We start from the raw sequence: 25,758 nt of genomic DNA, 5'->3' as shown, positions 1-25,758 counted from the left end.
TTGGTCTCAACTTACCTGGATCAAAGGAGAATGATGAACACCAAGGTCACACGATAACTATGAGCCCAAGAGGCAGAAAGGGCTATATGAACCAGAGACTTACATCATCCTGAGACCAGAATAACTAGATGGTGCCCGGCCACAACCGATGACTGCCCTGACAGGGAACACAACAGAGACCCCTGAGGGAGCAGAACAGTGAGATGCAGACCCCAAATTCTCATAAAAAGACCAGACTTAATGGTCTGACTGAGACTAGAAGAATCCCAGCGGTCATGGTCCCCAAACCTTCTGTTGACCCAGGACAGGAACCATTCCCGAAGACAACTCATCAGACGTGGAAGGGACTGGACAATGGGTTGGAGAGAGATGCTGATGAAGAGTGAGCTACTTGTATCAGGTGGACACTTGAGACTGTGTTGGCTTCTCCCGTCTGGAGGGGAGGTGGGAGGGTAGAGAGGGTTAGAAACTGGCAAAAGCGTCACAAAAGGAGAGTGGAAGGAGGGAGCGGGCTGACTCATTAGGGGGAGAGTAATTGGGAGTATGGAGTAAGATGTATATAAGCTTATATGTGACAGACTGACTTGATTTGTAAACTTTCACTTAAAGCACAATAAAAATTATTAAAAAAAAACAGAAAAAAATTCTTTTATTTGATTTTTCCTCAATTATGTTGGTTTCAAGTGCTTTATCTTCAATCTCACTAATTCTGACTTCCATTGCCTCAATTCTGCTCCAAAGACTTTCTATTGAGTTGTCTAATTCTGTAATTTTATGGTGAATCTTCCGAGTTTCTGATTGCTGTCTCTCTATGGATTCATGCGGCTTATTAAATTTTTCATTATGTTCTTGAATAACCTTTTTAATTTTTTCAACTCCTTTATCTGTGTGTTCCTTGGCTTGTTCCTTGTATTGCCTGATCTCCTTCCTGATTCCTTGAAGAGTTCTGTATATGAATCTTTTGTATTCTACCTCTGGTAATTCCAGGAAGTTTTCTTCATCTGGAAGATTTCTTGATTTATTTTGGGAACTTGCTGAAGCCATCATGGTCTGCCTCTTTATGTGATTTGATATTGACTGTTATCTCCGAGCCATCAATAAGTCCTTGTATTTATTTATTTTGTGTGGCTTACTGTTTCCTAGCTCCTTGTTTTGTTTTGATATGCCCAAATACACTGCTCAAGTGAGCTGATTTGATAACTGGTGCCTTTAAAGCTGTAACGTCCTGTCACCAAGTCATTAGAGCTGTTACTAGGTATGTGAGTCCAGGAGTGCGTTTAGTTTTCTTATATGGATTCAGCTCAGATGTCCAGGTAGTCGGTTACTAAGTGTGTGGTGTAGGCTCTCGCCTACAATCCTCGATGAGTAGGGGTGATTGGTGTAGTCAGAGGTATCTGGGTGCAGTAGGGGGTCACACACTGAGCAAGGCAGGGGCTGAGAACCGCCCCTGAGAATCTGTGAGGAAAATGTGTTCTCTAGAACACATAGGTGGGTGGGTTTTGCACCTGGACTGTGAGCATCCAGTGGTGTTGGTTGTAAGGACTGGGAGGCACCACCTATTCTCAGGCCCCTGTTGCAGGTAGCTAGGTGGCATGCGTGGAGCCAGCAGTCCACAGGCCCCTGATGTGGTAGGCGAGGACCCTGCTTAATAGGCAGAACGGTGTCAAATGTCATGAACCTGCCTGTCCACTATATAGCTGAAACAGTTAAAGTTAGACTTCAGGTATATACCCAGTTGTACTGTGCTAATGAGGGCCTACACTGTTGAAAAGGCCCCACACAGGTCTATGCACAGGTGAAGGCATTCAGTGTCCGTTGACCCTTATGCCTGTGCCTAGGCAAAGGAGCTGTTTCTGCCCTGAGTTCGTGGCTTAGGGGAGCCTGCAGATTAGTTTTTCCATGTTTGTTAATTTATTTCCTCTCCAAGGTTGGGAGAATGGCTCAGGACATGTAATGGGTTCTACTTCTGGCCCAGCGGTCGCAGCTGGCTCGGACTCAGCACAGGGCGGGAAGGGAGCAGGTAAGTGGGAGTGAGGTTTTTCCCAAAGCGGTATTTTTTGCTCCATATGGTAGGTTTTTTTTTTTTATGGTAGGTTAGACACATGTACTTATCTTTTGCCAGTTGAGCACCATTGTTCTCTGATTCTGGAGGCATGAGTAGACTTTCCACAGCTTGGCCTCTCCCAATGTGGAAAATGCATTTGGAATGCCACTGCTTGTGTCACCACGCTCGTGCCAGCAGATTTGGCCTGTGGGGTGCTTGTTTCTCAGTGGGTCAGGTCTGGCAACTCCTGGCTGTTTCTGACCTGTCTGTCTCTCCCCTTGCCGCTCGGACTGATTGCTCAACTTTTCTTTTTATGTTCAGGGCTCCTAGATTGTCAAATAAAATCGATCCACTTGTTTTCCCAAGTCTTTGTTGTAAGAGGGACCACAGGAAGCGTCTGACTACTCTGCCATTTTGGCCCTGCCTCCAGGGGATATTTTTGCTTTAAGGTTTAAAGATTATCTTGGAGCAATAGTTCAGGGATTTATCCAGCCTCCACAGCTTCAGAAATTCTGGATTCCATGAAAATTTGAAATTCTGTTCTATATTTTTCCCCTTTTGACCAGGATTCTTCTATGGAATCTTTGCTCAAAATGTTCAGTAATGGTATCTGGGCACCATCCAGTTCTGGTCTCATGGCAAAAGAGGCAATTGTTAATGGAGACAAGTAACCACATTTTATTTTCTGACTCTCCATCATGGGGCAGTTCTGCTCTGTCCTATAGGGCCGCTATGAGTCGAAATCAACTCTACGGCACTGGGTTCTGCGTTACCTGCAGTACTTCTTCTACATGGTTTTAAAAAGTTAGTTTCATATTATTGTATTTACTATTTTATGATCTGTCTTGTTTTGCTTCATTTTCTGTCTTCGATATTCTTCTCCCTCATGATTTTTCATAGTTACCATGTGTTCCATCCTATAGCTATATCATCCTTTATAATTGGTACTTGATTTTCTTTTTTGGGGGGCAATTATAAATAATGGTTGCTCTTCTACATGCATCTTTATTTCCATATCTGATTATCAGGGTAAATTTCCAGAATTGGAAATTCTGAGTTGAGAGGTATAAACAGTAAAAGGCACTGTTTTATTGTTTTTTGAGCAAAATAGTATGTGTTTATTATAGAAAATTTAGAAAATCAAAACCAAACCAAACCCGTCGCCGTTGAGTTGATTTTGAATCATAGTGACCCTGTATGATAGAGTAGAACTGCCACATAGGGTTTCCAAGGCTGTAAATCTTTGTAGGAGATGACTGTCACAACAGCCAAAATACAACCTCGAGTATTGGAGTATTGAGTATTCTTGGAGACCATCTCAAGAATAGATTTGATGCATTGAGCACTAATGACTGAAGACCAGACGAGTTATGGGATGACATCAAGGACGTCATACATGAAAAAAGTGAAAGGTCATTAAAAAGACAGAAAAGACTAAAATGGGTATCAGAAGAGAGTCTGAAACTTGCTCTTGAACATAGAGGTGCTAAAGTGAATGGAAGAAATAATGCAGTAAAAGAGCTGAACAGAAGATTTCAAAGGGTGGCTCGAGAAGACAAAGTAAAGTATACACACAATAGAGTATTACGCAATGCTGAGGAACCGCGATGAATCTGTGAAGCATCACATAACATGGATGCATCTGGAGGACATTATGCTGAGTGAAAGAAGTCAATCACAGAAGAACAAATATTATATGAGACCACTACTGTAAAAACTCATGGAAAGGTTTACATACAAAAAGAAATAATCTCTTACGGTTACAAGGGAGGAGAGGGGTAGAGATGGAAAAACACTTAAGAGAAAATAGTCAGTCAGTGTATAGCCTGGTCTTGAAATCAGGCTCATTTCAGGTCCACATTTAGTTCGCACCTGTTACGTCTCAGGCACTTGCCAGTGTTGAAGAAACATGTTTCGTGGTCTCGAGGAGCTTATATGTGTGCCAGCGAGTTAGACATATAAGCAAATCATTTCAACCCAACGTGATAAGTGCTGTGATAGAGACCTCCGTGCGATGCTATGTGGGCACAGAGGAGGGGCACCAGGTCCGTTCTGATCAGGCCAGGAAAGGCTTCCTGAAGAAGGGACTTCTCAGTGGAGTTTTGAAGGCTTAGTACAGGTTGGCCAAGAGTACAGAGAACATTTCAGGCTGAGAGGTCGGCCCCAGTAGGGGCACAGAGGTGGGAGTGAACATTGTATGTTTCTAGGATCGCTGGGATGTAGTTACCAAGGGGGGGTGTGGCAGGAACAATGACGGGAGAGGTAGGCAGGGATCAGATCACCGATGATGTGAACTTAGCCTCGTTTACCGTTAGTTCCCAAACACTGCTGAATCATTCAGATTGCCTGGGGGGGGCTTTCAAAATGTACAGATGCCGCAGCCACACACCCCGTGATTTTCTTGAGAATCACCTCTGGTGGCAACAGGAAGCCATGGAAAGATTCGTAGCAGGGGAGGCACCTAGGTTGCCATATTGGGTCATTCTGGTGGCAGTCCGCATGGCAGCAGGGGGATGTGACTGGAGGCGGAGAGGCCATTTAGGAAGCTGTTGACTTTGTCTAACTGAGCTCGCATGGTTGTCTGAAGAAGGCAGCTGTGGTGGGGATGGCGGGTAAGAGGCAGACAGCAAGAGATGTCAAAGCGGGCAGGTGGATGAGGGAGAGAGAAATGTCTAGGATAATCCTGCAGGTTTCTGGCCTGGCTTCCTGGGTAGAGAACAGTATTTCTAAGCGAGATCAGGAATGAAGGACAGTTGGTAAATGCAGCTTGGTACCTGCTGAACTTGAGGGCTTGTGGGGCATGCAGACCCGAGGGTGGCCATTTTGCCCCTGAACTTGGGATAGTTTGGGTCAGAAGTTCAGATCTGGGCCCCTCTGTGTCGGGGTTTTAAAGTCACCTGACTAGCAGGCTCTCTCAGGGAGAGTGTGTAGAGGGGGCTTTCAGTTACTCTCCCCCTTCCCACCTTTATGAACCATCCGCTGGGCAAGCAGGAGCAGCTTTTTCTCCCCCTAATGCGTGAGAGCAGCAAGGTGTGATAGTGAAAATGGGATGAAAGGTGGAGACTGCCCACATGGGGTCTAGCCCTGCCTCTGCCCATCACCACTCTGCAACCCTGAATGGCTGCCACGCTTCTCTCAGCCTCCAGGGCCGCAGCTTTAAAACCTGGAGAGTCATAGCATCTGCTTGGCCGGGCCATTGAGATGGTCCAGTGACAGCACGTATGCCAAAAGTCCCACATCGAGGGCCACAGGAACATTGAGGGGTCCCCCTTGAAACGTGGACCAATATGTAGGAATTATAGGGAGGCTGGTTTTGGCCCCCCAGTGTAAGGAAAGACTGGGTAACGCTTTGAGCCGCTGGTTGATGGGCAGAGCTTTGGGACACGGGAGGCTCCTGGGCTCTGGAGGTCTTTAAGCAGAAGCGGGGTTTCTGAACTTCTGCTGAGCGTTTTGTTGCCTGGGGTGGGAGTGGGCCTGGATGGCCTCTGAGCTCCCTTCTATGGAGCAGATATCAGGGGTTATGGACTGCAGGAGTTAGGAGAACATGTCTTTACCCTTTTCCTGAGAACTTTCACGCTAGATAGATTTATTCTTAAATTGTAAAAATAACACAGATACAGGGTTCTTTCTTTTCCTTTACACTCTCTTAAAGCTGCGGGCATCTTGGTTCTTAAGTAGAGTCTTAGTTCCTATATTCCTCCTAAACGGGGAAGGAGTCCCTGGGTGGTGCAAACGGTCAACACACTGAGCTGCTAACCAAAAAGGTTGGACGTTCGAGGCCACTTAGAGATGCCTCAGAAGAAAGGCCTGGTGATCTGCTGCCGAGAAATCAGCCGTTGAAAACCCTGTGGAGCGTGGTTCTGCTCTGACAACACGTGGGTCACCAGGAATTGGAATCGACTCAGCAGGAACTGGTCCTGGTAATAACTGGGCAAACTGCCTCTGGGTCTTCGTGCATCGGGCCTTGGCGGACGTTTTCTAAACGGTCTTTAGTGAGGATTCAGTGGGGAGCCTGTTGCCACGATGGTGAACCGTGGATTACTGTAAAAGGATCGATTTTTATTATTCTCAAGCAGAAACGATAATATCAACAGCTAACAAAATATTGCCAAGTAGAGGTCTTGATTGCGTATGGGGTAATGAGTGGGCAAGGATCATTGCAAATCAGCATGCTAATTATTTATATGCAAATGAGTGTTGTCAGAGACCTTGGAGACAGTTTGTTCTCTGAACTGGGTTAAACATCCCCTCATGTTTACAGCCTCATTTGCTGAGAAACCTGTTGTCATTGGTTTCTAACAGACAGAAAGAGGAAAGGTAGAATATGCTGGCCCAGGACTGGATTATCACACGTTCCGAAATGGTCTGCATCGTGTTCTATTTGTCTGTACTTATTTCATTGCCAGTCACTGGTGTAACGCACCTTTGCTGAACGAGGCCTCATTTTCTTCCTGACTTTCTGTACATAGAAATTATTTTTGTAAATGGAAGATCTCCACCCATGCTGTTTTATGGGGAATTATCCTGATGGTAGTACACTTTCTGGCTTTTAAAAGCATCACCAAAAGCATTGTCCCAAATGATGGCAATTTTGTACGAAGCTGGGGAAGAGAAGTTTCCGCAAATATTCTGGCTGGGAGAAAGTTACCGTAAGCCGTATAGAGGTGACCAATTGTGAAAGCAAAAAATAGAAGACAATGCACTCCGTCGTATTGGTGGGTGGGACCGAAGGTCATCATTTTCCTGATGCTCCTGCAGGCCCTTTAGGGTCTTTACAAGGCCCCCGGGTCAGCTCTGGATGCTTGCTTTTCATCGCGCTGTAGCTATGGTGAAGGATGGTGGGTGGAAACTTCTGCTGATACTTTGAGAAAGGGAAACTGTTTAAATATCCTTGCCTCCTGTCTCCCTTCCTCCTTGTCGGCATCCACAGGAAATGATGGCCTGAGAGAGTGGGCGTGTTGTGGCTGTGGGGGCCTGGACTCTGAATTCTGGCCCAAAGGGGCAGGGTGGGGCAGCAGTAGGGGTGGGGGATTGGAGGACAGGGAATGTGCAGGGAAGGAAGTTGAGGGAAGGGGAGAAAGAGAGAATCTGTGAATAAGCCACAGGGGTGAACCACGGAAGCTTAGGAATGAGCCCGAGCACAGAAGATGGGTCAGAGATGGAGGCACAGACAGAAGGAACGATGGGGCATGGTCCAGATCTAAGGCCGCCAGACCCTACTTGGGCCTTGGTGCCCTGCCTCTTTTGTGACCCCTCAGCTTCTGTATTAATGAAGCAAGTTGTTAAACTTTGGCCTGACCTCAGGGGGAGGCTGAGGAGCTCAATATCCAGGCCCTTCTCGAAGAACCTTGGAGTTTTTGTCCTCTTTCAACCCCATAAAAAAAACGAAACCCGTTGCCTGCCGTCAAGTCGATTACGACTCAAAGCAACCCTCTAGGACAGAGTAGAACTGCCCTGTAGGGTTTCCAAGGAGCACCTGGTGGATTCAAACTCCTGACTTTTTGGTTAGCAGCTGTAGCTCTTAACCACTACTCCACCAGGGTTTCCTTCAACCCCATAGATCTCTCTTTATACCTGTAAATTCCTTCCTACTTTTGACTTGCTGCCTGGACTTTTTCTAGCAGCCCGACTTTGGGGGGGCAATATAGTACGCTGTAGGAGCCAAGGTGGTGCAGTCGCTAAGTGCTTGGGTGCTAACCAAAAAAAAAAAAAAAAAAGGTTTGAACTCACCGGCCTCTCCATGGGAGAAAGATGGGGCAGTCCGCTTCTGTAAAGATTACAGCCTTAGAAACACTATAGGGGGGAGGGGCAGTTCTACTCTGTCCTGTAGGGTCACTGTGAGTCAGAGTCCACTCCACCACCTTGGGGTTATAGTATGCTGCAGAGACCCCTGCCTGGGGGCTGAGAGCCTTGGGTTTTAGTCAGTGCTCTGCCACTTATTGGCTATGGAACCTCAGGCAAGGGATCCAGTCTTCCAGGGCCTCAGTTTTGCCATATGGAAATGAGGATCAAGGAGGTAAAGATGCACAGCCCATCGGTCAGTTGTGAGTTCTGCAGCAGAGAAAAGAGCTCGGTGGCCTTTAGTGCTGAGTTTGTTTGACTTGAGAACAATAAATACAGCCCAGGAAGACCTTGAACCAAACTGATGGAAAGCCCACAAGTCACAATCAAGCTTGTCTGCCAGAGCCCAGAGTGTGGAAGGCAGCCTGTGCGCTGCGGGGCCTTTGAGCAGTTGCGGACCTAGCGTGATGCAGGCTGCAGAGGGTGAGCAGGTGCAATAGAGGACATACCAGCACTCACCAGAGGGCTGCTGTGTTCCTGGGACTCTGAGGGAGCTGATAGCCCCCGGTGATGCACAGGCCCCCAGCCAGGCGGGACCTCCCATCCTTTGCCAGGATCTCCCAGGGCTCATTGCGGGGGCTGTGGCAAGATGAAGTGCCTCTTCTGAGTGGCCCACCCTGTTAGACCCGCTGGTGGGGGACAGAAGAGCTAAGGGCTGCCAGGGGACTTTAAATCTCTGTCCCCTGCCCGACGCCCTCCAGCCCCTTCCATGCAGATAGACTGCTGTGATGCTCATTTCTGAGTTCCATGGGTGGGGGTGGGGGGTTCTACATTGGCCAAAAATTCTAAAGAGACAAATAATTGCCTCTGGAAGAGAAGTCTTCTCTCTTCCGAAGTCCGTATTTGCCCGTTTAAATTGATGAGTGTTTATGTTTTGGCCAGCACCTGCAATATCCCACTGAGCGGTAATTATTCCTTTGGTGTTGCAGGAGTTTGCTGTGAGAAGGGAGAGGAATCTAAGAGAGTGAATCCATCTGGTACCTATGCTGAAGCGCTCTTGAGGCCACTGGTATGAACATGCTAACGTTAGGTTTCCGTCTACTGGTATCCTTGGGGTATTGACATAGAGTGAGCTAGGCACTGGGGCACGGAGCCCAAGGCTGAATCCCAGTCCGTTACATGGCACAGTGGATGGGTGATTTTCTTGGCAGAGCTCAGTGGGAAGATGGCCCCCACATTCTAGACCAGCCCCTGGCTGCCCCATCATCCTCAGGGGTAGGTACCAAAGACGAGTGGCTGAAAGAATAATGTCTCCTAGCACCGGAGGCATCAAGAACTCAGCTTGGCAGTATAATAGAATACCCGCCCCCTCCTTTCCGGCACACCTGTAGGTGACCCCTAGAATTCATCCCATACCTTAAGTAGTAAGTGCCCCGGAAAAGCTCCTGCCTCCTTCCTCCTTACATTAAGGCCTTGGGGAAGCTGGGATGGCCCAGCATCTGATTTGGGTTCCAGAACCCATCTGGAGGTCATTGTGATTGGTTGGGGCCCTGCCACACATTCTAGCCTTGGCAGGCCTTTCCCTGGGTGCTGGGTTCTGTCTATCTAGATAATGACTGAGGTCCAATCCGGTAAAACCTATAGACACACAGTGCTGCCACCTGCCTGGTGATTACTATTGCCTCCTGCCTGATGATTAGTGTTGCTGCTTCCTCTGTGGCTTTCCTAAGGGATTGCCACCTGAAATAGCCAGCTTGCATTTGTCCTGTTTCTCTGATCTTTGTCACTTGGACTGCTGGTCAGCCCCGTAGAGTATACTCCGTGGCCCTCCAAATTCTGAGTCTACTTGGTCCGGGCTCATTGCCCTTTTCTTGCTCTCCTGGCATTGAGTCTTAGGACCACCAACCCCCGACTTGATCTGTAAAGCCTTTGCTGAAAATAGAGGAAGTAGTCCACCTTATTGCATAGTCCTCTCACACCTGCATGGGAAGCCTGGACATCTCAGAGTGCCCTCGGGGTGAACTCACAGTTCCTGCCTCCCCTGCCAGGAAGCCTTAAGGTCAGGAGCCACAGGGGATTTGCCAGGCTCCTGTAAAATAAAATGCTGTGTGCTGCCAAACAGCCAACTGTCCAGATTTGTCAGCAAAAGCTGGCTGCTCTAACTTTTTGACAATTTTCTGTTCCCTCAGTAGTCCACTGGGAAATAGAGTTTCCAGGGTGAATTGTCATCGGGAGGAATTTGGAGCTGCCGTACATCATTGATACGTGGCCGAGGAGAAGCCAGCAAAAGGATTACCACCATTTCCCCAAAAGCTGATCATTTTCCAAATACCTTCCACCTTCCTCACAGCACATTGTGCTCATTAAAGAAACACTGTCATTTATCTTTTTTTTTAAATTTATTTTGTTGTTGTTGAGAATATACGCAGCAGAACATACACCAGTTCAACAGTTTCTACACGTACCATTTAGTGACACTGATTACATTCTTTGAGTTGTGCAAGCATTCTCACCCTCCTTTTCTGATTTGTTCCTTCCCCATTAACATGAATTCACTGTCCCCTAAGGTTCCTGTCTAATCTTTCAAGTTACTGTTGACAGTGTGATCCCATATAGATAGTTCTCTGCACACTCTTTGCAAAGACCTGGAGTTAGAATACCAAAAGGGAAAACCGTTTTTGGTATTTCTCAAGCTGAAAGAACTGAAGAAAAAATTCAAGCCTCAAGTTGCTATATTGAAGGACTGGTTTTTTCTATGGGCAAAATGGAAACCCTTGGTGTCGTAGTGGTTCAGAGCTATGGCTGCTAACCAAAAGGTAGGAAGTTTGAATCCACCAGACGCTCCTTGGAAACCATATGGGGCAGTTCTACTCTGTCCTATAGAGTCGCTATGAGTCGGAGTTGACTCAACAGCAACGGGTAGGTATGGGTAAAATGTGTCATCTGCATAAGGCACGTTGTTACTGCGTCTTCCTCCAATGCTGATGCCCCATTCTTGTTCGTATAGTCCAGCTTCTTGGATTATTTGCTCAGCATATACAGATTGAATAGGTACGGTGAAAGGATACAACCCCGACACACACCTTTCCTGACTTTAAACCACTCAGTATCCCCTCGGTCTGAGGAGTGGAAGCACTTACTAATGAAGATCAAAGACCACAGCCTTCAGTATGGATGACACCTCAACATAAAGAAAACAAAAATCCTCACAACTGGAGCAATAAACAACATCATGATAAATGGAGAAAAGATTGAAGTTGTCAAGGATTTCATTTTACTTGGATCCACAATCAACACCCATGGCAGCAGCAGTCAAGAAATCAAAGGACACATTACATTGGACAAATTTGCTGCAAAAGGCCTCTTTAAAGTGCTGAAAACAAAGATGTCACCTCAAGGACTAAGGTGAGCCTGACCGGAGCCATGGTGTTTTCAGTTGCCTCTTATGCATGTGAAAACTCAACAATGAGTAAGGAAGACCGAAGAAGAATCGATACCTTTGAATTAAGGTGTTGGTGAAGAATATTGAATATATCATGGACTGCCAGAAGAATGAACAAGTCTGTCTTGGAAGAAGTACAGTCAGAATGCTCCTTGGAAGCGAGGATGGTGAGACTTTATCTCATGTACTTTGGACATGTTATCAGGAGGGATGTCAGCTCGGTAAGGTAAAGAGTCGGTGAAAAAGAGGAAGACCCTCAAGAAGATGGACTGACACAGTGGCTACAAGGACCGGCTCAAGCATAGCAACCATTGTGAGGATGGCACAGGAGTGGGCAATGTTTCGTTTTATTGTACATAGAGTTGCTATGAGTTAGAATCGACTTGAAGGCATCTAATAACAACTATAACAAGATAGCTATTAAGAGAGCATAATGGTCAAGGCTGACTTTTTTTTTGAAATTCTTATTGAGCTTCAAGTGAACGTTTACAGATCAAGTCAGTCTGTCACATATAAGTTTATATACACCTTACTCCATACTCCCACTCGCTCTCCCCCTAATGAGTCAGCCCTTCCACTCTCTCCTTTCGTGACAATTTTGCCAGCTTCCAACCCTCTCTACCCTCCCATCCCCCCTCCAGACAGGAGATGCCAACACAGTCTCAAGTGTCCACCTGATACAAGTAGCTCACTCTTCATCAGCATCTCTCTCCCACTCACTGTCCAGTCCCTTCCATGTCTGATGAGTTGTCTTCGGGAATGGTTCCTGTGCTGGGCCAACAGAAGGTTTGGGGACCATGACCGCCGGGATTCCTCTAGTCTCAGTCAGACCATTAAGTGTGGTTTTTTGTGAGAATTTGGGGTCTGCATCCCACTGATCTCCTGGTCCCTCAGGGGTTCTCTGTTGTGCTCCCTGTCAGGGCAGTCATCAGTTATGGCCGGACACCAACTGGTTCTTCTGGTCTCAGGATGATGTAAGTCTCTGGTTCATGTGGCCCTTTCTGTCTCTTGGGCTCATAGTTATCGTGTGACCTTGGTGTTCTTCATTCTCCTTTGACTCAGGGGGGTTGAGACCAACTGATGCATCTTAGATGGCCACTTGTTAGCATTTAAGACCACAGATGCCACATTTCAAAGTGGGATGCAGAATGTTTTCATAATAGAATTATTTTGCCAATTGACTTAGAAGTCCCCTTAAACCATAGTCCCCAAACCCCCACCCTTGCTCCGCTGACCTTCGAAGCATTCAGTTTGTCCCGGAAACTTCTTTGCTTTTGGTCCAGTCCAGTTGAGCTGACCTTCCATGTATTGAGTATTGTCCTTCCCTTCACCTGAAGCAGTTCTTATCTACTAAGTGATCAGTAAATAACCCTCTCCCACCCTCCCTCCCTCCCCCCTCCTAACCACAAAAGTATGTGTTCTTCTCAGTTTATACTATTTCTCAAGATCTTATACTAGTGGTCTTATACAATACTTGTCCTTTTGCTTCTGACTAATTTCACTCAGCATAATGCCTTCCAGGTTCCTCCATGTTATGAAATGTTTCACAGATTCGTCACTGTTCTTTATCGATGCGTAGTATTCCATTGTGTGAATATACCACAATTTATTTAACCATTCATCCGTTGATGGACACCTTGGTTGCTTCCAGCTTTTTGCTATTGTAAACAGAGCTGCAATAAACATGGGTGTGCATATATCTGTTGGTGTGAAGGCTCTTATATCTCTAGGGTATATTCCGAGGAGTGGGATTTCTGGGTTGTATGGTAGTTCTATTTCTAACTGTTTAAGATAACGCCAGATAGATTTCCAAAGTGGTTGTACCATTTTACATTCCCACCAGCAGTGTATAAGAGTTCCAATCTCTCCAGCATTTATTTTGTGTTTTTTGGATTAATGCCAGCCTTTTCTGTTGGAGTGAGATGGAATCTCATCGTAGTTTTAATTAGCATTTCTTTAATGGCTAATGATCGAGAGCATTTTCTCATGTATCTGTTAGCTGCCTGAATATCTTCTTTCGTGAAGTGCGTGTTCATATCCTTTGCCCACTTCTTGATTGGGTTGTTTGTCTTTTTGTGGTTGAGTTTTGACAGAATCATATAGATTTTAGATATCAGGCACTGGTCGGAGATGTCATAGCTGAAAATTCTTTCCCAGTCTGTAGGTGGTCTTTTTACTCTTTTGGTGAAGTCTTTAGATGAGGATAGGTGTTTGATTTTTAGGAGCTCGCAGTTATCTGGTTTCTCTTCGTCATTTTTAGTAATGTTTTGTATTCTGTTTATGCCTTGTATTAGGGCTCCTAACGTTGTCCCTATTTTTTCTTCCATGATCTTTATCGTTTTAGTCTTTATGTTTAGGTCTTTGATCCACTTGGAGTTAGTTTTTGTGCATGGTGTGAGGTATGGGTCCTGTTTCATTTTTTTGCAAATGGATATCCAGTTATGCCAGCACCATTTGTTAAAAAGACTATCTTTTCCCTAATTAACTGGCCTTTGTCGAATATCAGCTGCTCATATGTGGATGGATTTATATCTGGGTTCTCAATTCTGTTCCATTGGTCTATGTGCCTGTTGTTGTACCAGTACCAGGCTGTTTTGACTACTGTGGCTGTATAATAGGTTCTGAAATCAGGTAGAGAGAGGCTTCCCACTTTCTTCTTCTTTTTCAGTAATGCTTTACTTATCCGGGGCTACGTTCCCTTCCATATAAAGTTGGTGATTTGTTTCTCCATCACATTAAAAAATGTCATTGGAATTTGGATCGGAAGTGCATTGTATGTATAGATGGCTTTTGGTAGAATAGACATTGTTACTATTTTAAGTCTTCCTATCCATGAGCAAGGTATGTTTTTCCACTTAAGTAGGTCCTTTTTAGTTTCTTGTCAAAAAAAAAAATTTTTTTTTTTTTTTGTAGTAGTACTTTGCAGTTTTCTTTGTATAGGTCTTTTACATCTTTGGTAAGATTTATTCCTAAGTGTTTTATCTTCTTGGGGGCTACTGTGAATGGTATTGATTTGGTGATTTCCTCTCCGATGTTCTTTTTGTTGATGTAGAGGAATCCAACTGATTTTTGTATGTTTATCTTATAACCTGAGACTCTGCCAAACTCTTCTTTTATTTTTAGTAGTTTTCTGGAGGATTCCTTGGGGTTTTCTGTGTATAAGATCATGTCATCTGCAAATAGAGATAATTTTACTTCCTCCTTGCCAATCCGGATGCCCTTTATTTCTTTGTCTAGCCTAATTGCTCTGGCTAGGACCTCTATCTAGCACAGTGTTGAATAAGAGTGGTGATAAAGGGCATCCTTGTCTGGTTCCCGTTCTCAAGGGAAATGCTTTCAGGCTCTCTCCATTTAGAGTGATGTTGGCTGTTGGCTTTGTATAGATGCCCTTTATTATGTTGAGGAATTTTCCTTCAATTCCTATTTTGGTGAGAGTTTTTATCATAAATGGGTGTTGGACTTTGTCAAATGCCTTTTCTGCATCAATTGATAAGATCACGTGGTTTTTGTCTTTTGTTTTATTTATATGGTGGATTACATTAATGGTTTTTCTAATATTAAACCAGCCCTGCATACCTGGTATGAATTCCACTTGGTCGTGGTGGATTATTTTTTTGATATGTTGTTGAATTCTATTGGCTAGAATTGTGTTGAGGATTTTTGCATCTATGTTCATGAGGGATATAGGTCTGTAATTTTCTTTTTTTGTGATGTCTTTACCTGGTTTTGGTATCAGGGAAATGGTGGCTTCATAGAATGAGTTAGGTAGTATTCCGTCATTTTCTATGCTTTGAAATACCTTTAGTAGTAGTGGTGTTAACTCTTCTCTGAAAGTTTGGTAGAACTCTGCAGTAAAGCCATCCGGGCCAGGGCTTTTTTTTGTTGGGAGTTTTTTGATTACCGTTTCAATCTCTTTTTTTGTTATGGGTCTATTTAGTTGTTCTACTTCTGATTGTGTTAGTTTAGGTAGGTAGTGTTTTTCCAGGAATTCATCCATTTCTTCTAGGTTTGCAAATTTGTTAGAGTATAATTTTTTGTAATAATCTGATATGATTCTTTTCATTTCAGTTGGGTCTGTTGTGATGTGGCCCATCTCGTTTCTTATTCAGGTTATTTGTTTTCTTTCCTGTATTTCTTTAGTCAGTCTGGCCAATGGTTTATTAATTTTGTTAATTTTTTCAAAGAACCAGCTTTTGGCTTTGTTAATTCTTTCAATTGTTTTTCTGTTCTCTAATTCATTTAGTTCAGCTCTAATTTTTATTATTTGTTTTGTTCTGGTGCCTGATGCATTCTATTGTTGCTCACTCTCTATTTATTGAAGTTGTAGGGACAGTTCTCTGATTTTGGCTCTTTCTTCTTTTTGTATGTGTGCATTTATTGATATAAATTGACCTCTGAGCACTGCTTTTGCTGTGTCCCAGAGGTTTTGATAGGAAGTGTTTTCATTCTCGTTGCATTCTATGAATTTCTTTATTCCCTCCTTGTATAACCCAGTCTTTTTTCAGCAGGGTATTGTTCAGTTTCCAAGTATTTGATTTCTTTTCCCTGATTTTCCTGTTATTGATTTCCACATTTATGGCCTTATGGTCAAGGAAGATGCTTTGTAATATTTCAATGTTTTGATTCTGCTAAGGCTTGTTTATGACCTAATATGTGGTCTATTCTCGAGAATGTTCCATGTGCGCTAGAAAAAAAAGTATACTTTGCAGCAGTTGGGTGGAGAGTTCTGTATAAGCCAAGGAGGTCAAGTTGGTTGATTGTTGTAATTAGGTGTTCCGTGTCTCTGTTGAGCTTCTTACTGGATGTCCTGTCCTTCTCCGAAAGTGGTGTGTTGAAGTCTCCTACTATAATTGTGGAGGTGTCTATCTCACTTTTCAGTTCTGTTAAAGTTTGTTTTATGTATCTTGCAGCCCTGTCATTCGATGCATAAATATTTAATATGGTTATATCTTCCTGGTCAATTGTCCCTTTAATCATTATGTAGTGTCCTTCTTTATCCTTTGTGGTGGATTTAATTTTAAAGTCTATTTTGTCAGAAATTAGTATTGCTACTCCTGCTCTTTTTTGCTTATTGTTTGCTTGATATGTTTTTTTCCATCCTTTGAGTTTTAGTTTGTGTCTCTAAGTCTAAGGTGTGTCTCTTGTAGGCAGGATATAGATGGATCCTGTTTCTTTATCCAGTCTGAGACTCTGTCTCTTTATTGGTGCGTTTAGTCCATTTACATTCAGCGTAGTTATAGATAAGTATGAGTTTAGTGCTGTCATTTTGATGCCTTTTTGTGTGTGTTAACAATTTCATTTTTCCACTTACTCTTTTGTGCTGAGACGTTTTTCTTTGTAAATTGTGTGTTCCTCATTTCCATAGTATCTGTGCATTTATCGATATAAATTGGCCTCTGAGCACTGCTTTTGCTATGTCCCAGTGGTTTTGATAGGAAGTATTTTCATTCTCGTTGCATTCTATAAGGCTGACATTTTTGACCAGGTAAGCTAAGCCATTGTTTGGTTTTAGGAAGACTTCAAGAGATAATTTTGGTTTAAGCTTTAAAGGTTATCTCAGGGCAATATTTTCAGGAGTTCATCCAACTTTCACAGCTCCATGAAGTCTGGAGTGCATGAGATTTTGTTCTACATTTTCCCCCTTTTGATCAGGATACTGCTATAGAATCTATGATGAAAATATTTAGTCATGGTAGCCGGGTACCATCTAGTTCCTCTGGTCTCAAGACAATGAGGCAGTTGTTCATGGAGGCAGTTACCAACACATTCCATATCCTCCTCCTGTTCCCGAAGCTCCTTCTTCCTCTGTTGCTCCACAGGAAGAGAGATCGATTTTTGTGCCTTGGATGGCCGCTTGCAAGCTTTTAAGACCTCAGGCACTACACAAGAAACTAGGAAGTAGAACAGAAGCACTAAACATATTATTAGGCCGATTAAGTGGGATGTACGATGAAACTATGAACCTAAATCTCCAAACCCTGACTTTTTGGTTAGCAATCGAGTGCCTTAAGCACTGAGTCACCAGGGCTCCTTTTGGGAAGGCCAGACAGACCTACTTACACAAATCATTGTTGGCTGCTGTCAGCTTGCTTCCCTCCCTCCCACACTTTTCCACCCCTACCTCCCACCTACTTGAATATAGGATTGGAGGTGTCATTTTTATTTTGAAACTCTAGGCTTTGCAGTAAAAATAGTGTATAAAGGTATGCATCAGGAGACTTTTTGGTGATCTTGAAAGAAGAGGCGCATTTCATTTACATAGCAACCAGCTCTTCATCAAATAAATTGTTAGACCATCCACCATACCCCCCCCAAAAAACAAACTCCATTGCCATTGGGTTGATTCTGACTCACGGTGACCCCATGTGTTTCAGAGTAGAACTGCACTCCCTCGGGTTTTCAAGGCTTGATCTTTCAAAAACAGATTGCCAGGCCTTTCTTCTGAGGCATCTCTGAACGGGTTCAAACTGCCAACCTTTCAGTTAATAGTCAAGTCCTTAACTCTTCGTGCCACCCAGGACTTGTGGATTTTCCACAGCGTATCTAATTTTACATTTTGTAGTGGCATCAGTTGTGCTTAAGCCCTTGAGCCAATTCATAGGAGAGAAATGCAGCATTTCTGCCCTGTGGATGTGGTAAATGTTGGCATTTGGTCTTTTAGTTGACTCTCAGACCACCCTTCCATGGAACTTCCCGACTTTTGTGTTGAGAAGAGAGAGCATGTTTTGTTTCCTCATATTGTGCGTGGGTTTCGGCACAATGAGTGTCACAGCCCCACTAATTAAGAACAGTTGGCTGTGCTTTCCTGCCACAGCTCTGATTTCTCAATGCCCAGGTGAGAAATAGTATCCTGTCTAGAGCAGAGAACCCCTGGTAGTGTAGTGGTTAAGTGCCACGGCTGCTAACCAAAGGGTCGGTAGTTCAAAACCGCCAGGCGCTCCTTGGAAACTCTATGGGGCAATTCTACTCTGACCTACAGGGTCACTATGAGTCAGAAAGGTGTGCATCAAGGTTGAATCCTTTCACCATACCTATTCAGCATATGGATAGTTTCCTATCACTGACAGCATTCTGCTTCAGGATAGATCTTGTTATGTTCTTTTTGATGATGAATACAACAGCATTCCTCTTCAAGTTGTCATTTCTGTCATAGTACACCATTTAATTGTCCGATTCAAAATGGCCAATACTAACCCATTTCAGCTCACTAATACCTAGGATACTGCTATTTATGTGTTCCATTACATCTTTGATGAATTCCAATTTTCCTAGATTCATACTTTGTACATCCCATGTTCCAATCATTAATTGATGCTTGCAACTGCTTCTTCTCATTTTGAGTCGTGCCACATCAGCAAATGAAGGTCCCAACAACTTGACCTCATACATGTCATTAAGGTCGGCTCTACTTTGAGGAGGCAGCTCTTCTCCCATCGTCTTCTGCGTGCCTTCCAACCTGAGGGGCTCATCTTCCGGCACTATATCATACGCTGTTACGCTGCTATTCATAAGGTTTCCACTAGCTAATTCTTTTCAGAAGCAGACTGCCAGCTCCTTCTTCCTAGTCTGTCTTAGTCTGAAAGCTGACACCTGTCTGCCATGGGTGACCCTGTTGGTACCTAAATACTGCTGGCATAGCTGCCAGCATCAGAGCAAACACTCAAGTTCCCACGGTACGACAAAGTGCCAGATACGTGGGTGGGTATTTACCCTAGGGAAATGAAAACTTAGGTTTGTAGCAGCTTTATTTGTGATAGCTCCAAACTGGATACTCTTCAGTCAGTGAATGGACAGGCAAACAGGTCAATCTATACCATTGAATACCACTCTGCAATATAAAAGAAGGACCTGTCCGTATACACACAGCGTCCATATATACACAGCGTCCATATACACACAAAGGGAATGAAGCTCAAAGGCATGCTGATTGAGAGAAATCCGTGCGAAAAAGTTGCATGCTGTTTGATTCCATTTATATAACATTCTAGACAGGACAAAAGTATAGTGATAGTGGTTGCCAGGGGTTATGGGTGGGGAGAGTGTGCAACAGTAAAGGCGGCTAGCATGGGAGTGTTTTATGGGGCCGTAGAACTGTTCTGTATCCATCTTGCGGCAGTGGTTACATGAATCTGTATATGTGTTAAAAGTCATAGAACTGTACACAAAAGAAAAAAATCAATTTCCCTGTATGATGGTGAATAAAGGAAAAATGAATAACTGAGAAAGTAGTCCAAGGGGCTGGGGGCCATGCAAGAGCCTGGCCAGCTGATGCCTCCACTGTTACCTGCGGGCTGTATGAGGTGGAGTAAGATCTTTCTGGTCCCACAGCAACTTACAGAGCTTGCACTGGCGTGGAGACATGGACGGGGGAGTGTAGGCACCCGGCGTCTATCTACAAATTTAGCCAGGGGGTCTGTAGAAACCTAGGCAGCTGACGTTTCCGGGGAGTGAGTTCCCAAATACATTGCCAAGTAGCTGGAGCAGGATGCAGAGTGCTGCCTGTGAAGGGAGAGGGCGAGAGAGTGTCTCTGTCCGCAGGGTGACAGCTCTGCCCTGGGCCCTCAGGGAGCCAGGATGCTAACAGGACTGGATGACTGACAAGCAGTGGGGGCAGAGGAAGGCTTGTCTACCTCCACAGTGACCCATGGAAAACATTCCCGAGCGCAGGTTCTGTGCTAAAAACACTATGCTGTCCCCGCAGCTGTCCCGGGAGGTAGGACTGTCCTTATTCCGTCTTGCACTGTGTAGTCTTGCACTGTCTTAACTAGAGAGACCCAGCAGGGCTTTGCCAACGCCTCCATCTGCTGTGGTGGAAGCTGCAGAGATGCCTCTCCTCCTCCCCTCAGGTTGTGTGTGTCCCCTGTGGATTCTCATGTCCTTTTTGTGCCTGGTTGTCCTCTACTACATCGTGTGGTCCGCCTTGTTCCTGCGCTCCATGGATGTGATAGTGCAGCAGCGGAGGACACACATAAAAATGGCCCTGAGCTGGATGACCATCGTCGTGTCACTTCTTTCCTCTAGTGCTCACTTCCCTCCCTGAGACCTGCTGGGGGTGTCTAGTGAGGCTCTGGCTGCAGGCTTCCTCTGACTACTTGCAGATGTTGCATCAGCATGACCTTGACTGTTTCTTTCTTTAGATGCCGCTGGTTCACAAACTGGACGGCCACAACGCATTCTCCTGTATACCAGTATTTGTCCTGCTGTGGCTTTCACTGATCACTCTCATAGCAACCACCTTTGGACAGAAGCGAGGAAACCACCCTATGTTCACAGCCTTTGGGAGCCCTTGTGCATGTGTGTTTGCGTGTGCACCCACACTCTAGGAAAGGAGGAACCTGAGGGCTCCAAATGAAGGTGCTTGCCTGGGAAAGCAGGGCCTGAGGCGGGTCTCAGATCTTCAGCGGAAAGCCACGCCATCAGCTTACTCTCCACTGGCTGGCACCACTCTTCTCTAGCAGTGTCGGGCAGCGAGTTGAGGGATACCAGAACCAGCCCATCAGCCCCTCCTAAACCTAGTCTTGTCAGTGGTACTTAATTGGCATTTTCTTCCTCTCCAACAACACGGTGTGGTCCCCTGTTTGCTAGGCTCAGAGGCTCCCTTGCGCACACCCCGAGAGGCTGCTCTTCTGCAAGCCAGTGCAGTGGAGGTGGTGAGGGGCCTAGTGTGCAGCCCTGGCTGTCCTTGTTGGCTGTGCGCCAGGAAAGCCAGCATGGAGCTGACGTTCCTGTGCTGGGCGCAGGAAAGACTGGCCTCCTAGAAGTTGCTGGAGTGGCCCCTGGAGCCCAGGCCTCCTGCTGGCCAGGACCAGCACATGCCTGATGGCCTCCCTCATCCTGGGAGTGACAGAATTCTTCTAACCGGATGACATTCTATGTCATCCACGTGAGGGTTGGACCAGGGACGATTAAGAGAATGACAGCATCATCTAGGTTCCCACAGGTATCTGGGCCTCGCTAGAGCCCTGGTTAACAGCTTGGCTGCTGAACCAACGGGTTGAGGGTTCGAATCCATCAGTTGCTCCTCGGAAACCCCATGGGGCAGTTCCACTCTGTCCCGTAGGGTCGCTATGAGTCAGAATAGACTCAACAGCAACGGCTTCGGTTTGGTTTTTTGGTTTAGAGCCGAGGTTCTCAGCTGTGTGTACCCTCAGGGTCACCTGGAGGGCCTGGTCAAGTTCCAGGTTTTCAGTCCGGGTTCAGTCTTTGTTTCTGGGGCATCAGAATAAAGCATTACCGCACAGCAGTGCAACTTCACGGTCGGGAAAGAAAATTTATGTGAAACTCACTTGAACCAAGTTTTTGAAAAAGTGTTTTCTTATTTTTCAGGGTGGTTCGGTATTCGGAAGATTTCTGTCAGTTTCTGCTTGAAATTTTCCCATTTTTAAGAGAATACGGAAACATCTCATATGACCTTCATCACAAAGATAACCTCCTAAAATTGCTCCTATGTTTCGAAAGAAGGCCAGGGTAGTTGTTACACAGAGCCCTGGAAAATATGTGCTCCCTTCTCCCAAGCTAAATATCGAAATGCCAGATTAAAGGCCCTTCTTTCCGGGGAGGACGTCGGTGGATCGGAAACACACTCCTCATCTCCCCTCTGCCTCTGTGTGCACCCTCCACCCAGGGCTGGAACTGGAGCTGGGACCCTGGGGACTGTCATTTCCTGCCTTGTTTGCATTCAAAGCCTATCTGTGACTCCCCACCACGTGCCACAGAGGAGGAGGGGCCTGGACAAAGTGGTGTGGAGGGTGTCAGGGTAAGCATGCTTGATGGAGAGTGTGCCCTGGAGAGCAGGAGAAACTGACTTCCACATGGGCCTGAGGAGCTAGCTCATTGCCCTTGGGGGTGGACGCTGAGGCCCAGGAAGGGGGTCTTCGTGTCTCTTGGGTAAAATGCTAAATAGGATCACAGCGTTTTGAAAGCACATCTGCCAGGACGTGTGGCCCAGACTTCTCCTGCCGCGCATAGACAGTAGGAGCTCTCCACGTGTCCCTGTTGCCCACTGGTTGTATGCCTTGCAGGCCTCGCTCCCAGCACCCTACCCGCGAAGGCCTTGCTCTTGGGGCAGGACCACGGCAGGTTTTCCTTAAAGCCTCCTTGGCAAGCCCTTTCTCATGCAGTGACTCCATGGCTGTATAGTATTTATACATATATTTTAGCATTGTGACATATTGTGTGCAGTCCTACTCTGAACAGTCTACTCTGTTAAAGTATTTTTTTACAAGCTTGTACTGGAGATGGACACGGCCATTCACCCACTTGAGGTTCTCCTCGGATGGAGCAGCTGCTACTACCAGGACAGCCACCACAAGCGAGAAACGGTCTGCGCTGTTGCAACCTCCAGGGACCGCTGGCTTGCCAAAAATCACAAAGCACTGTTTGAAACTGGAACCCTACAGAAGGTGGTCAGAGACGAAACGTGAAGAACGGTATCATGGGTAGCTCCAAGTCTGCAGATTTTGGTCTGCGGTGACAAGAACGCTTTAGCCTGAATCCCGTGCTTTTCATTCTGAGAGTGGTTTCTGTAAGCACTGCTGGTATAGTCGTGGAGCAGAGGAGGGGAGAAACCAGTTCTTACAGGTAGGAGACCCTTCAGCCTGAAAAGAAAGGTAGCGTTTTTTAAAGGAAGGAGAGAGGAGGGTTGATGTTCTCACCCAGGAGAGGCCAGGAGGAGTTTCAAAGGAGGCCACGGCTAGGTGGACTGTTTGGGCTACAACTGAACCCTATAAACAGCTCCTCCCCTGACACTGAACTCCGGCAAAGCTGTACTTGTTTGGGGGGACAGGGTGAATGGGTGGTGTCGCTGTGCCTGCGTGGTGTGTAAGAAGTTCAGCTCAGTATTCCAGGTCCCTCAGCTGTTCATTGAAGCAGTTGCTCATTTTTGACATGCACCGTGTGGAGCTTGTTGTACAGGTGGTCCAGGAAACTCAGTGTGGGCTCAGCCAGTCTCAGAGAAGCATCTGCAGTTGCGGGGGTATGTTGGGAACAACCCGTTAGCACTAGTTGGCTTCCAGGTACAGCCTAAGGGGACAGGAGGAAAATAGGGACGGCATCAAGTCTGCACAGTTGCCTAGGTGAGACCATGTCACCTTTGCTGCAGCTCATGAGACTCAGCAGAGTGTTGGGGGGGTGTTCCAAGATGGCCCCCCACAGGGATCGGATTTCAGGGATTCTTCTGCATGGCCAGGGCTCATCAGCAGCCAGGGATTCCTCATATTTAAGCAAAGTCTCTCCCTGATTGCTGTGTGGCCCACCATGGTGCCTCTGCCTTTTCATGGGATGGGAGCTCAGATGGAACGTCAGCTGGTGGTTTGTAGCGACTGACAAAGAGATCCCAAATGGGATTATAACTACAGGTATACTCGTTGCTATCCAGTGGATCCCCACTGATAGCGACCCCACAGGACCAAGTGGAACTGCCTCATAAAGTTTCTACGGAGCAGCTGGTGGATTTGAACTGCCATACCTTTTGCTTAGGAGCTGAGCTCTTAACCACTGCACCACCAGGAATCTAACCACAAGTATAGGGGTTAGGGATTACCACACATATTTTAGGGGGACACAATTCAATCCATAACAGACTCTTCCTCCCAGTGGACAGACATCCTGTGACAGTTAGAACGACGAGGAATGTCAGGGAACAATGGTCTGGCAGAAGCCATAGGACACAGTGTGTCCAAGTCAAAGCCAAAACTTGTGCTTTACTGAAGGCCATCAACTGTGGTTTCCCAAGTTGTCTTCCTCCCCACCAATGACCTTCTGTGCCACCGATGGCCAAATCCCTCCACGTAGGTCTTCTGTAGAGTTCACGGACTGCCTAGGCCACATGAAACTTTCCCTTCTGTCCTTAAGAAAAGCTTGCTTAAGAAAAAGCCCTGTGGTCCGTAACTGACGGAAGCTGGCTGTTTAACTGAAGATTCTAGGCACCTCCTTCGAGAATGCCTCCAGTCTTCCCCACTTAAATTCTTAGCCTCAGAGCACATATCCCCAAGGCAGTGGTGACTTGACCCGATGGTGGTACGGTCTTGGGTACAAATGCAAAGTGCTCCTGATGCTAGCCTAGTTCCATGGCTACTCAGGGTACCAGAAAGAGATACAAAGTCCACCTGGCCCCGTCTGTTGATGACAAGCCAGAAGGAGAGGTCCCGTCGAATCCTGTCCTGATCCAAAGTTGGCTTCCAGAGAGATTTTGGATGAGCATGGTGGCCGAGACACGAGCCAAGAAGCCTCTCGCGGGCCATCCTGGGTTGTGGAGTGGAGGCATGGTGAAGGCTGAGAGGCCTTGGCAGTGAAATGTACCTTGAGAGATTCTCTCTCCAAGCCCTCTTGGTACCCTCTTTTAGAAACTAAGTAGGAGCGAGTAATACTCACTGCAGAGCTGGGACAGGAACCAGGGGCCCTTCACTCCGGGGCCTTGCAGCCGCACTCCCTCCCTAGAAAGTGAATATTGAGAACAAATTGTCCACAAAGGCCAGGGAGCATGTATCACCAAACACACTGCAGAACCATGTCACCTGGGGCCTATGAGGATTTGCCCTTGGGTTTTGTACCCGCACTCTCATTCGGTGTTTCCCCTAGGCTCATATACACATTGGTGGGGATTTTCACATTGGCTTCCCTTAGTCCCGTCTAGCTAAGAATGTGGAAACCCCGTTGGCGTAGTGGTTAAGTGATAGGGCTGCTAATCAAAAGGATGGCAGTTCAAATCCACCAGTCGCTCCTTGAAAACTCTATGGGGCAGTTCTACTCTGTCCTGTAGGGTAGCTATGAGTCAGAATGGACTTGAAGGCAACAGGAGTGGTTTGGTTGGTTTTAGGTAAGCATGTAGGAATGCCCGTGGGTCTGAGTTTGTGTACAGTAGACGTTGTGAAAAGCATCTGACACACAGCAAACAAGATCATTGCACGTGCACCCTGCAATCATGGGAATGGCGGAGAAGGACTCGGAGAGGGGTGGACGAGCTCCCGGGGTAGGGAGGACGGGGCTGGCAAGTTGGCGCAGAGTACACTGAACCTCAAATCAGGTCACTGAAAGAGGAAGTCCCAAAGGAGACCCAGAGTGGACGTGGCGCATCACACACTCAAACTCAAATCAGGTCACTGAAAGAGGAAGTCCCAAAGGAGACCCAGAGTGGACGTGGGAGGGGAGAAATGTGGGCGGAAAGCCCAGTCACAACTCCTCCTGAAGGAAGGGGCTGCAGCTTTAGAGACAGAGCCAAGGCGGCCACTGAGAGGAAGTGTTTGGGGCAGGGGATGTGGAAGGGGCAGTCAGACACAGGTACTCCTTAAATGGGTGGGCCTTGGGCCACAGGAACAGTATCCTTGGGGAAGAAATGGTAATGATCAGACAACCTGCTGCCATCTGCAGTGGGACGAGTCTTGGAGCTGAGGCGACTCAACGGGAGACTCCAAGTACAACACACACTGTGGGTATCCAGTCATGGAGCCTACGGTGCTTTGGGAGCAACCCGCTGCGCTCAGGCTGGTGCTGC

The 25,758-nt window shown here is 46.2% G+C and overlaps 2 protein-coding genes across 3 annotated transcripts in view; both read left to right on the top strand.

The window, feature by feature from the left end:
- The window catches only part of LOC126069182 (heat shock transcription factor, X-linked member 3-like), a 124,031-nt gene that overhangs the window by 45,038 nt on the left and 53,235 nt on the right, over positions 1–25,758 (top strand). The window contains exon 1 of one of the 2 annotated variants that reach the window (XM_049872220.1): positions 22,766–22,847. The exons of the other annotated variant lie outside the window; for it this stretch is intronic. The gene's annotated coding sequence lies outside the window, so the exon portion shown is untranslated. Of the gene's footprint in view, positions 1–22,765; positions 22,848–25,758 lie in introns of those variants that run through there. 2 annotated transcript variants of the gene reach the window in all.
- The window catches only part of TMEM185A (transmembrane protein 185A), a 161,607-nt gene that overhangs the window by 103,479 nt on the left and 32,370 nt on the right, over positions 1–25,758 (top strand). The gene's annotated exons all lie outside the window — the stretch shown is intronic.

The sequence above is a fragment of the Elephas maximus genome, chromosome X, assembly GCF_024166365.1.
Source record: "Elephas maximus indicus isolate mEleMax1 chromosome X, mEleMax1 primary haplotype, whole genome shotgun sequence".
NCBI classification, from domain to species: domain Eukaryota; kingdom Metazoa; phylum Chordata; class Mammalia; order Proboscidea; family Elephantidae; genus Elephas; species Elephas maximus.
This window is presented reverse-complemented; position numbering and strand designations above follow the sequence as displayed.